This window comes from Culex quinquefasciatus, chromosome 3, assembly GCF_015732765.1.
Source record: "Culex quinquefasciatus strain JHB chromosome 3, VPISU_Cqui_1.0_pri_paternal, whole genome shotgun sequence".
NCBI lineage: Eukaryota > Metazoa > Arthropoda > Insecta > Diptera > Culicidae > Culex > Culex quinquefasciatus.
The window spans coordinates 176,715,508-176,728,659 of NC_051863.1; the positions used below are offsets into that span (position 1 = coordinate 176,715,508).

General features: G+C 32.9%; 1 protein-coding gene across 2 annotated transcripts in view; it reads right to left on the bottom strand.

Moving 5' to 3' along the window:
- Window positions 1-13,152, bottom strand: part of LOC6049011 (homeobox protein orthopedia) — a 113,896-nt gene that overhangs the window by 55,051 nt on the left and 45,693 nt on the right. The gene's annotated exons all lie outside the window — the stretch shown is intronic.

Consider the following 13,152-nt stretch of genomic DNA (forward strand, 5'->3'; position numbering starts at 1 on the left):
AGTCAACGCCTAATCCCCACAATGTCAATTTATATATGCGCGAGGAGAATAATTCCCGGCCGTAAATCCACGTGGTCCTCGCCTTACATGGGTGTGAATAAATTTTGTGGATCCCACGTGGAGAAGTTTTGTGGAGCAATTGTTCCCAATTTTTGGCAACCCTGCCCAACCCAATAATTTGAATTCCATCGAAAGTGAAAAAAAATCAGATCATCGACATTAGTTCAAGTTGGCCACAGGTATGCTGTGCGGTCGGCGACCACCACTGAAATTCGATACGATTTAGACAGGTTTTTTTTTGTTCTCTCAACAAGCCATGTTTACCTTTTGGGTTAGACGTAGCAATGATCATCTTTTTTGTGTCGAAATCAATTCATTCCGAAATTCCTTAAACATTCTCCCCACACAGCCTCGAGCAGACAATTTCACCCCTTTTTCAACTCGAGAAATTCGAAATTCCTTCCAAATCGAAGAGGGAGAAAGGAGAGGAATGTCGTCACCACGGGGATGTAATTCCATCCATCAGCTCCAGATTATCTAGATTGCGCCGTTGAACGAATCAATTTGACTTCATAGGGGAAACTCTCGTATGTTTGGCATGTTAAGCACTCGCTCCTAACTCCATCCAATTTGATGATTTTCACTATTTAAACAACTATTTTGCAAAATTTTTGATAGTAACTTGCTTGCTCACTTATCATTGAGCTATTTATCACTCGATTTCAGTTGTAAACGCTTTTTATTAGCTTCAATTGAATGTCAAAGTTCTGACCTGCCAACATTAGAGGCACGCTGGAATTAGATGCTGTTCCCCTATTCACTTTATTAGTTTCCTGTGGCGAAGTCGATCTGCCTTCCCCTCTTATATGTGCGGCAGTGCAAATATAGATGGGAAATCTCTGTTTGTGGGTTTGTTTTCAAATCTGTGTTCGTGTTTTTGTTTTCTGCTTGGCAGAAGCCGCCAAGCAATAGTGGGTGTGATACAAATCGCTGGAGCGTGCCAGCATCCCTTCCACCCCACCTTTTGCTAGTGGGTGACACGTGGCGAAATTTAATAAGAAAGTAAATAAAGTTTGGATTACAAATCGGTGTGATGCGGTGTGCAGAGGGACCTGTTGGTGGGAGACTGCGAAGAATGTGAATTGTGTTCAACACAATTTTGAAACATATAAAAAAATAAAAAATAAAAAAACGGATTTTGGGACATTAAAATTAACAAATAAGGCCGATGCAAATATTTAAAAAAGTTTTTGTCCCTCGGCCCTGGCCGTGGTCAAGAGGAAGGGGGGGGGGGCAAAAAAATAAAAAAATATAAAAATCTAAATAACGAGCCATAGTCTTCACTTTTAAATGAAAAAAGTGTTTTAAAATGCATTTTAAACTAGTCCAGTTGTTTTGCATTCATTAGTTTTCAAAAAATCTAAGATCTGACAAAAACAAAAATTGTATCGAAAAAAAAGATTTTGCATCGAAAATTTTCAAAAAATCTTAAGATTTTTTAATCAACCCAAACATGCTAAAAATGATTTTTTGCAATTCCGTCGTGAAACTACTTACACCCAGAACTGGGCATCGGCATACGAGAGGATAAAGAGCACGATTCGGTAGTAAAATGGTACTGTGTGCGGACGGAGAGGATAAATCCCGAAATTACCGAGAGTACTTTACTCATGGTTCATTTTCCAAAAAAGTTCATCTTTCAAAAAAAAAAGTACCGGTACCGAGACTCAAACCCAAGACCTACGGCATATTAAACCGTGCCTCTGCCGTATGGGCCACCATGGTTCGGTGATTAAGTGGCGGTTGTTTGTCCATATAAGCTACTCATAGGATGAACTGTTCCAATGAACGAATGAACACGCGAGAGGACTATACTCTCGCCATATAGCACTTTCCTCACGTTTATTTTCGTGAGGACTATCCCCTCGTTCTTTAACTTTGGGTGTACTTTTCCTGTCATTCTTGAACGACGAAATAGCCTACTTTTCTGTACCAAAAATAACAGAATCGAATAGCAACACTTTTCAAAATAAATGCTAAAAAGTTCTACTTTTCAGCACTCAAATGGGTGCTGAAAAGTTGAACTTTTCAGCACTTGTTTCGAAAAGTAACACTTTTCGACATTTTTTGACTTAAACGATTTATTGACAAAATACATGAAAATTTGACATAAAATTTCACTCAGTGTGTATTTTTTTGGAATTGCAAAAAAAGTTGTATGGAACTCGTTGCAAAACTTGATTTTTTCAGCACTCTTCGTATTTATCCAACTCGGTGAACCTTGTTGGATAAATGTACGACTCGTGCTGAAAAAATTATCTTTTTGCAACTTGTTGCATAAACTACTATTAAACGCAGGAGAATGTATTTTAATTTGATTTCAGCTGGTTGAAACTTGGAAGTTTATTGTAAACATATTTTTTTTGCCCCCTGATTTTTCGGGCCAATTTTGAAGAGGGGGGGGGGGGGTGACAAAAACTTTTAAAAATATTTATACCAGCCTAATTGAAAAAACACATTTTTTTCCCCATTTTTTCTGAATAGTCCTCACAAACTTCTGCATAGTTCTCAACCAAAAATTCCTTGAAAAGTCACATATTAAAATCAAAAAATCTGTAAAATATTTTTCGATGCAAGTTTAATTTCACATTAAAAACTGAAGTCATGATTTATTTGACTGAAATTTCTATTTTTCCAAAGCACTCTTTTTTTTACAATAAATATCTATAAATAAAGATAAATATAAATAAGGTGGCAATGTTTTTGTCCATACTTTTCTTCGGCTCAAAATTTGCGTTTGTTCAAATCACAAAAAATAAAAAAATACATATTTAAGAAAATTGAGTTTTGGATAAAAAATTATTTTGAAAATAGGCAAGTATTTTTTTCCTTGTACCTATTTTTTCTGAACAATCCTCAACAATAACTTCACTATTTTAAAATTTATTTGTTATCAAAAATCAATTTTCTTAGATCTATTTTAAATTATTTTTTTTAAAAATTTTTGATATGTAATTACTATATACAAAAAACGCAACCTTTGAACCATACAAAAGAATGCACAGTGGTCCAGATCGCAAAATTAAATGAAAAATGGGTTTTCCAAAAAAATTGAAGTTTTTGAGCTTTGGTGTCTTCAAAAGAGTTGTTGTAAATGGAAAAGGTCAACTTTTGGTTAGGTTCAAAATTAAGGTGGTTCACGATTTGGGTGATTTTGAAAATCTTTTGAACTGGTCAGGAATATTTTTGGGATTTTTTTCGTATTCTAAAAAGTTGTTGGGCTCACCAATCTAAGCTACTTTGACGAATACACCAAAATTTTATCGCGCAATCTACGCCTTCTACGACCAAATTTAGGGAAAGCATCTGATCAAACCTTCAGAAATCAGTTTTTTAACGTAATAATTCTAGACATTTTACGGTAAAAAAGATGCAGATTTAAAACTCAAATATATCAAACCATATTCCTGACAAGTTAGATTTTCAAAATCACCCTTATCGTGAACCACCCTAATTTTGAACCAAACAAAAAGTTGCCCTTTCCATTTGCAACAACTCTTCTGAAGACACCAAAGCTCAAAAACTTCCTAATTTTTGGGAAAATCCATTTTCCGTTTAATTTTACGATCTGGACCACTGTGGAATGGACAAAAACATTGGCGAGTTATAATTTTTGAAAAAGTTGAATTTTTTGGAAAAAATAAAAACCTCAGTCAAAAAAAAATTATGGCTTAAGTTTTTTATGTAAAATTAAATTTGCAATCGAAAAGTTTTTATGATTAAGTGCACCGCTTTTAAGATAAAACCAACATTTATTTTAACTACATAAAATCCATCCATCGACATTTTTGAAACTTTACACAAAATTTCCGAATAGGCTACCCGATCAGACGGCAATAACTAAATTCATACCACTTCAATAACAAATACTGTTAAAATAACAGAAATTGTTATGGATTCTTCTTGAAAAATCCATTTGTGCATAAGGGTTAAATAACAGTTTATGTTATCATAACAAAATTTGTTATTGGTCTGATGTTGGTTGAAAGCCAAAACCACTTTGGAATAACATTTTTTGTTATGGAAGAATACCTACAACTGTTATTGGGATGATCGGATTAGTTGTTAAAATAACAAAAAAAATAATAACAAAGATTTGTTCGAAGAAAAACTTTAAATGTTATTAGACTGTTATTACAATAACAATAAAATAACAAAAAAAAATCATAACGACGAATAACAAATCTTGTTATTAATAATCTAATCGAACACAAGCGCAGCCAGTCCGAAGAAAGCATCCGGTAAGAACTTATGGTAAAATTACGCCTCAAGTTCTTTCTTGTCATTATTAATTATTGCAGTACTTTCGAGAACCCCCGAAATGTATTACACTCACCGAGTGGCTAGTGGCTAGAGCATCTGACTGCCAATCCAAAGGTGTGAGTTCGAATCCCACCTGATTCCATGCGTTTTTTGTTCATATTCAAAGTTCAATTATAGTCGAATAATTTCAAGGAGACCGGTCGGGAATCAAACCCGAAACCTTCCGTAGCCATTAAGCCACGGGCCGGTCGAATAACAAATCTTGTTATTAATAACATAGTATTTTTAAATATCAAAAAAAATTATTCCCAAGTCATTTCCGTCTGCTCGGGTACGCTCATAGAAAATACATTTATTAATATATCATGCTCGAATAGGTTTGTTATTCAAATAATTAAAAATTAAAAAAAAAAAAACAAAGAAATGACAGAAAGCCTGAATTGATCTCTAAGAAATAACTATCCGAATTGTAACTTCCATTCAATGTCGATGAATGTTTGGAAAATATCTAAAATTGTAATCAAAAATGTTTAAGCTACAGAATTTTGAATATAATTTCAGGATCTTAAGTTGTTTATTCGTAATTTTTAGAGACTTTTCAAAATTTATTCAATAGTTTCTTTTTCGTTTTTTTTTAATCTTAGAAAGGTTATGAAAAGTTATTAAGGAATCCTTAATTATGACATTAATAATCATGATTTTATTTATATTTTTGTCAACAAGAGAGTAGGGTGCCCCAAAAAACTAACCCCCTGCTTTACAAGAAAAAAACAGTTTTTTATGATCCCGGGCAGACGGTAATAACAAAATTCATGCCATTTCAATAACAAATACTGTTGAAATAACAAAAAATGTTATGGATTCTTCTTGAAAAATCCTTTTTTGCATAAGGGTTTAATAACAGTTTATGTTATCATAACAAAATTTTGTATTGGTCTGATATTGGTAGACAGCCAACACAACTTTGCAATAACATTTTTTGTTATGGAAGAATACCTCCAACTGTTATTGGAATGATCGGATTAGTTGTTAAAATAACAAAAAATAATAACAAAGATTTGTTCGAAAAATAACTTAAAATGTGATTAGTCTGTTATTACAATAACAATGCAATAACAAAAAAGTCATAACGACGAATAACAAATCCTGTTATAAATAACATAAAATGTTATTGGCCTAGTATTTTCAAATATCAGAAAATGTTATTCCCAAGTTATTACCGTCTGCTCGGGATATTTTAAGCATCTGTGCAACTTTTGAGCGAAATTGGTTGAGATTAACCCATTGTTACCCGAAAGTCAGTGAAAACAATATTTGAATGGAAGTAGCGCACCGTATATACCAAACCGTAAGAAAATTGTGGTTTCCATAATTTTTTACGGAAACTTCACTTTCAAGAGTCTTAACACAGCATAGCAACATAGCATCAACAAATCGAGAAAGGAAGAAAATCTAGTTTGAGTGTGAAATCATCGAACTACGCCGTTTAAAAAAGACTGAAAAATGCATCGAAAAATGAATGAACATTAAGCCAGATATTATCGGTAATTGCATTGTTTTCTAATCCACTAATATTCCTAATAAAGTTTGATCACAACATTCTTCTAACCTAGAGTGTTGACATTTCAAAAACCTTTGGTTTGTTGTTGCAAAATTTATCTTTAAAACCAACACTAACACAAAATTCTCAAAATCCTCCCAAATCGCTCAATAAACTGCTCGCTTCAAAAAAAGTCAAAGCTCACACGCATTATCGTATCCCATAAATCAATCAGTCTTACCCCCAAGCTGCTGGTGTTGTCCTTTTCCCACAGTCTGGTCACGTTTTTGCACCAGAAAAACTTGAGACTGCAAGGCCCCCCACCCAAAATCTGCCGTCTCCTAATGCTGCAGAGATCACTTTGAATATAATCTTTGCGCCGAAAAGTGCTCTGCAGATGCTGGTGGCAAAATCTTGCCAATATTTCAAGGTTATCTTGTCTTGCCGAAAAGGGAGTGGCTTTAACCGGGATCATGCGGATGCTTTTGGGGAAATTTTTCCAAAGGAACAGTGGAATGCCGTTTCCACAAAAAGGATCAACTTTTCCAATCAACCTTATTATCGAGGCTAAATGTGGCTTCTTGCAGTGGACTAATGAACCGCGTAGTTAGTAGTGTGTGTAGTTTTCCCAGGTTGGCTCTCCCCGAAGATGCTTGCAGGCTGGAAAATTCCCGCTGCGCAGACAATTGGTCCTTTATGGGTAAACTTTTCCTTTGCAGCAAAGAGCCACCTCACATGTATGAAAATTTAACCTCTCTCAGATTGCATGGAGTTTCCTACCGTTATCTTTTCACTTTCCACACACAAACACAACAAAGTGGGGGGGACACAAAGAAAGTGTACCGATTTTCCTGCACCATTTTCTGGAAATTGCTATAGCCGCCAAAAATGGCAAACACCAAAGAAAAAGAGGGAAAACCCAGCCCGGATTTTGTGATTCGATTTTTATGATGTCGTTATGATTTTATGAGGTTTCGCCACCCCTCCTCGAGTGTCTGGAATTGAAGCCCGAAGTGCGAGCCGAATTGGCCACACGTTTTTCCTCGATCGCTCGCTGCTCTTTCCGGGAGCTGGAAACGATTTGTTTGATGATTTGATTGCCTTTCTTAGCAGTGTCGTTGTTCCGGGGAGGCCATTTAGTGGATCGGTTTGACGATTTTCGGGATTTGGTGCGCCAAGCCAAGCGGCCAAAGTTAATTGAGAGCCCGGGCAGACGGTAATAACAAAATTCATGCCATTTCAATAACAAATACTGTTAAAATAACAGAAAATATTATGGAATTTTCATGAAAAATCCATTTTTGCATAAAAGTTTAATAACAGCTTTTGTTATCATAACAAAATTTGTTATTGGTCTGATATTGGTTGAAAGCCAAAACATCTTGGGAATAACATTTTTTGTTATGGAAGAATAACTCCAATTGTTATTAGGATGATCGGATTAGTTGTTAAAATAACAAAAAATAATAACAAAGAATTGTTCGAAGAATGACTACAAAAGTTATGAGTCTGTTATTACAATAACAATCCAATAACAAAAAAATCATAACGACGAATAACAAATCTTGTTATAAATAACATAAAATGTTATTGGCCAAGTATTTTTAAATATCAAAAAGTGTTATTCCCAAGTTATTTCCGTCTGCTCGGGAGGGAAGATAGTTGGACATAAATGTTCAATAAAATCAAGGTATTTTTATTTTTAATTTTGCGTAAGTTTAATTTTTAATAAAAATATTACAAACTAATTTTTGAAGCCTTTTGAAATCTAAATTATATATATTTTTTTAAAACAGCTTGAACAAACATTTGAATTTTTTGCCTGAATTGTTAATAACGTGCTGAAAGGATGTTTTTTAAACACATTTAATTTTTGGCAACACTGCCAATTTTTTTTTCGAAAATTCACAATTTTTCACAATCTGGCAACTATGTTTCAGATAATGTATAGAACTTTTTCAAGATTTGTAAGTTCAGTTGAAATCGGTTTCCCATGTAACCTCTTTTGTAATGTAGAACTCACACTAGAAAAGTCCTTTCAATTTGTCATGAAATGTCTAACTACACTGGCCTGAACCATTAGGCTGTTATGGCACATTTTAGGACTGTGGTAAAATTTGGTTGAATATTCTGGTTGACTGAATAATTCTCTACTGCCGTCTACCCGGGTAGGAACAAGTGATTTTTCACGGCCTTCGCTTCAATTTCAATGCACTTTTAAAATGATATCTAATTATTGCATTAATGTGTTCCCGAGCAGACGGAAATAACTTGGGAATAACATTCTTTGTTATTTGAAAATACTAGGCCAATAACATTTTATGTTATTTATAACAAGATTTGTTGTTCGCCGTTATGATTTTTTTTGTTATTGGATTGTTATTGTAATAACAGACTAATAACATTTTACGTTATTTTTCGAACAAATCTTTGTTATTATTTTTTGTTATTTTAACAACTAATCCGATCATCCCAATAACGTTTGGAGTTATTCTTCCATAACAAAAAATGTTATACTTAAGTTGTTTTTGCTGTCAATCAATATCAGACCAATAACAATTTTTGTTATGATAACATAAACTGTTATTGAACTCTTATGCAAAAATGGATTTTTCAGGATTATTCCATAACACTTGCTGTTATTTTAACAGTATTTGTTATTGAAATGGCATGAATTTAGTTATTACCGTCTGTTCGGGTTATTTTATACAATTCGTGTATAACTTAAAACATTACAAAAAATTTATAAAATTTACAGTTTCTAGGACACAAAATATAAGTTCCTGAAATAAAATATTCAAACTAACAATTTTATTGGATATCTCTAGCAGACGGTAATAACAAAATCCATACCATTTTAATAACAAATATTGTTAAAATAACAAAAAGCGTTATGGAATCTTCTTGTTAAATCCATATTTGTAAAAGAGTTTATGTTATCATAACAAAATAGTTATTGGTTGAATGCCAAAACAACATTGGAATAATATGATCGGATTAGTCGATAAAATAACACAAAATAATTACAAAGATTTGTTCGAAGAATAACAAAAGGTGTTATAAATCTGTTATTACAATAACAATTCAATAACAACCCGGGCAGAAAGTTGCATCTTGGAAAAATCTACCCATGTTCGTAAAAACACGAACAAGTCAAGTTCACCCCAGGGTATGGTTAAGAGATAACCGAACATGGCCACGAACATAAATTGTTCGAGGCGTATCTGCGAAAAATCTTGTTGAGTTTATTTGACCAACAATGCCACATCAAGTTGAGTTTATAGTAGCAAACAACTGAAATCTTCCAAAAATCATATCAAGTTCATAAAGTAGATTTTGATCCCAAAAATAATTTAATTGGTTTTTAATGCACCCCGCCACAATTAAGACCACCCCCTCCCCCCCTTCTTCCTCTTCACAAATATGAGTAATATTGCTGGAATATACGCACTTACATCAAAACAAGATTTTTCAAAGTTGAAAAATTATTTTACTTTAAAAACTCATTAAAAAATTGTGGAGAAAGCGTTGAATTGCCAAAATGTCACAATAATTCACGAAAAATCCAAAGTCTCTATATTCCATTTTTTTAAATTAAAAATAAAAGTCTATGAAAATATTCCTAAAATTGCATAAGTCCAAAAATTCACAGTAAAATTTCAAGAAGCCTGGTAATGTTTCTTATCAAAATAATTTTTCAAAGTGTTGAAAAATATTCAACTGGCTGAGAGCAAAAATTTCGCAAAGTCCTGAAAATCTAATAAATTCTACCAACAATCTTGTCGTGATACGGATCCCGTAAATTTTCTAAGTGCCGGAACGATTTTTGTAGGGGGTATATCAATAATTATTAAAAACCAACTTTCGTATTTCAAAATTTCAATGAAGACGTTTTGTTAGGGACATTATTTTAGGAACAAACTGATGTTTTTGTAAAAATCGGACGAAAATTTCCTGTAATTTCGACGATTTTTCCGAAATTTTGGTTCAAAGCAAAAATAAACATCAACATAATTTATCATGTTTCTAAACTCCCAAAAATTTTCTAAGTCCCAAAAAAATGCTTTTTCTGTAAAAGTAAAGAATTGAAAAATATACGCAAAAATTTCAAAGTCCAGCATAAATAAAATCAAACTTTAAAATATCAGCTCATGAAAATTATTCGGAAATTGAAAATTATGTCAGTGACTGCTAATTTTTCTAAGTCCAGCATAAATTTGTTATTACGTTTTTTTTTGCTATTGGATTGTTATTGTAATAACAGACTAATAAAATTTTGAGCTTTTCTTCGAACAAAAAATCTTTGTTATCATTTTTTTATTATTTTAACAGCTAATCCGATCATCCCAGCAACAATTGGATGTCCCGAGCAGACGGAAATAACTTGGGAATAACATTTTTTGATATTTGAAAATACTAGGCCAATAACATTTTATGTTATTTATAACAAGATTTGTTATTCGTCTTTATGATTTTTTTTTGTTATTGGATTGTTATTGTAATAACAGACCAATAACACTTATAGTTATTCTTCGAACAAATGTTTGTTATTATTTTTTGTAATTTTAACAACTAATCCGATCATCCCAATAACAGTTGGAGATATTCTTCCATAACAAAAAATGTTATTCCCAAGTTGTTTTTGCCTCAAATATATAAGACCAAATTAACAAATTTTGTTATGATAACATAAACTGATATTAAACTCTTATGCATAAATGGATTTTGCAAAAAGTTTCCATGACCCTTGTTGTTATTCTAATAGTATTTGTTATTGAAATGGCATGAATTTTGTTATTAAAGTCTGCCAGGGTATTATTTTAAACTTATAAAACATTATTTTTTCACTAAAAACAAAAATACAATAAAAAAAACTATATTAAAAAAATAGGCAGAAAGTATCACAACATGTAAATTAAACAAAAATCAATGATTTTGTGAAAGCAATATTTTTAAAGACTTCAGTCCAAACTCGATTAGCCGAAGGTTTGTTCGAATCATGAACATTTTTTCAATTTTTTTAAATTTCTTACTTAAATCATCAATCAATATCAAATGCATTTTCTCAATATTTCATAATCGCCATTATGGCCGCCATCTTGAATTTATAAATTCTAAATCATTTAAAAAAAAGCGACGCAAAACTGCCCTGACCGGTTTCTACCGTTTGTCACTCTATTCTAATCGCTACTGAATACTCTCTATATATATATCTCTCTCTCTCTCTCTCTCTCTCTCTCTTTCATTATCCCTGTCTCTCTCTCGAATCGGTTCGCTCAATACTGACTCAAAATAGTCTGCGATCGGCTTTGTTTTTGATTTTTTTTAAATTGTTTGAACTCGAAGTTATCAAAAAAAAAAAAAAAAAAAACAGTTTTGTTTATAACACAACATTACCTACACATTTGTCAGCTATTTCTACCATGCCAAATACAAATATAAAGCACACCGTAGTAGTAATGGCCAAAAGAGCACCGCGCTGGTATTTTGTTACATTCTCTCCTTTTTTAACAAGTAGTATTTGTAGCTAGCGAGTCGTGTTCGCTCACGAATGGTTGCGCGCTTCAGTCGGCAATGATATTCGTTCGGCGATGAGTGAGTGATTTTTGTTTTTTGCGATTCAAAATAAATTTGGTTTTTGAAAAAGACTTTTTCAATAAAGTACATTATTTTCAAGTCAACATTTTCGAGAGTTGCAGAGCTTTTTTGTTTTTTAAAGAAATTTTATGAAGGAAGTGCACTCCTGCAAATATTTTCGTAAAGCTAAGAAAGTTGTATAGAATTTTCTTTTTCGGACTTAATTTATCGGAATGCTGGTTGGTAATAAAACACTTTTACAAGTTTGAAATTTTTGATAAGTTAGGTTTTCTTAGAGTTGCCCTTATTTTGCAACTGATGATTTCTGGATTGTTTAAAAATCAAACTTTTGTGAAATTTTGTGGTCATGTGGGATTTCAAGACTGTATTTTTCAAGATTTTTTTAGTTTTTTTTCGATTTTTTTGCTTTCCGGGCAGACGGTAATAACAAAATTCATGCCATTTCAATAACAAATATTGTTAAAATAACAGAAATTGTTATGGAATCTTCTTGAAAAATCAATTTTTGCATAAGGGTATAATAACAGTTTATGTTATCATAACAAAATTTGTTATTGGTCTGATATTGGTTGAAATCCAAAACAACTTTGGAATAACATTTCTTGTTATGGAAGAATGTCTTCAAATGTTATTGGGATGATCGGATTAGTTGTTAAAATAACAAAAAATAATAACAAAGATTTGTTCGAAGAATAACTAAAAATGTTATGAGTCTGTTATTACAATAACAATCCAATAACAAAAAAATCATAACGACGAATAACAAATCTTGTTATAAATAACATAAAATGTTATAAGCCTAGTATTTTCAAATAACAAAAAATGTTATTCCCAGGTTATTTCCGTCTGCTCGGGTTGAGTTTAGAGTTTAAAACAAATTCTAATATTTTTTTTTATTTAAAAAAAATCTAACTTCAAAAAATTCCCGATGAGAAAATGATCATTTCAAGTAAATTCCATGCATCGTAAAAAAACGCCAACGTCATCCACCCGTCCACACCTCATTAATTTATGCACACACTAAAAATAAAAACGTCAATCATCGTCCCTGCTCCGAGCAGCTTTAACAATATAAAAAAGAACAACCTTCAGGTCGAGCCCCTTTGCATCGCCCGTTGACCGTGTTCGTTCCGGCCACTTTGCTATTGATTGCGCCGAAAAGTGAATAATAAAAATCAGCTGTTTTTGCCTCGACCGCGCACGCACACACCCAGTTCTTTTCAAACATCATCATCCCCAGCCCAGATTTCACCCCTCGATTCATGTGTTGGTGGTGGTGGCGATAAATCACTTTGCATCCTTCGACGAGGGGTGATGCGATTTTTCGGTGTGCGCGCGCGAGGAGTGTTGTAATGTTTACAGATGGTGTATCTAATCTAAAAAGGATAATAATGTAACTAATGCTTTTATATTGTCTTGTGTCGGGTTTGACTGCTTTTTGACTGTTGGTGGGTGGTAGGGTGGAGAGGAGAGTGGGGGTGAATGATGTAGGTGTTTTTCCTGGTGGCTTTTTCGTACCCTCCGTCGGTAATGTTTTGGGACGGCTGGATGATTTGCGTGACTTTGGTGAACATTGGTGGCAAAGTGTTAAATAAGATAGTCCGCTGGGAATTGCGAGGGTATTGATTTCACGAAAGTTGGGGTTTTTGTTGGGTTGAGAGTAAATAGAGTTGATTTCAAGAGATGGTATT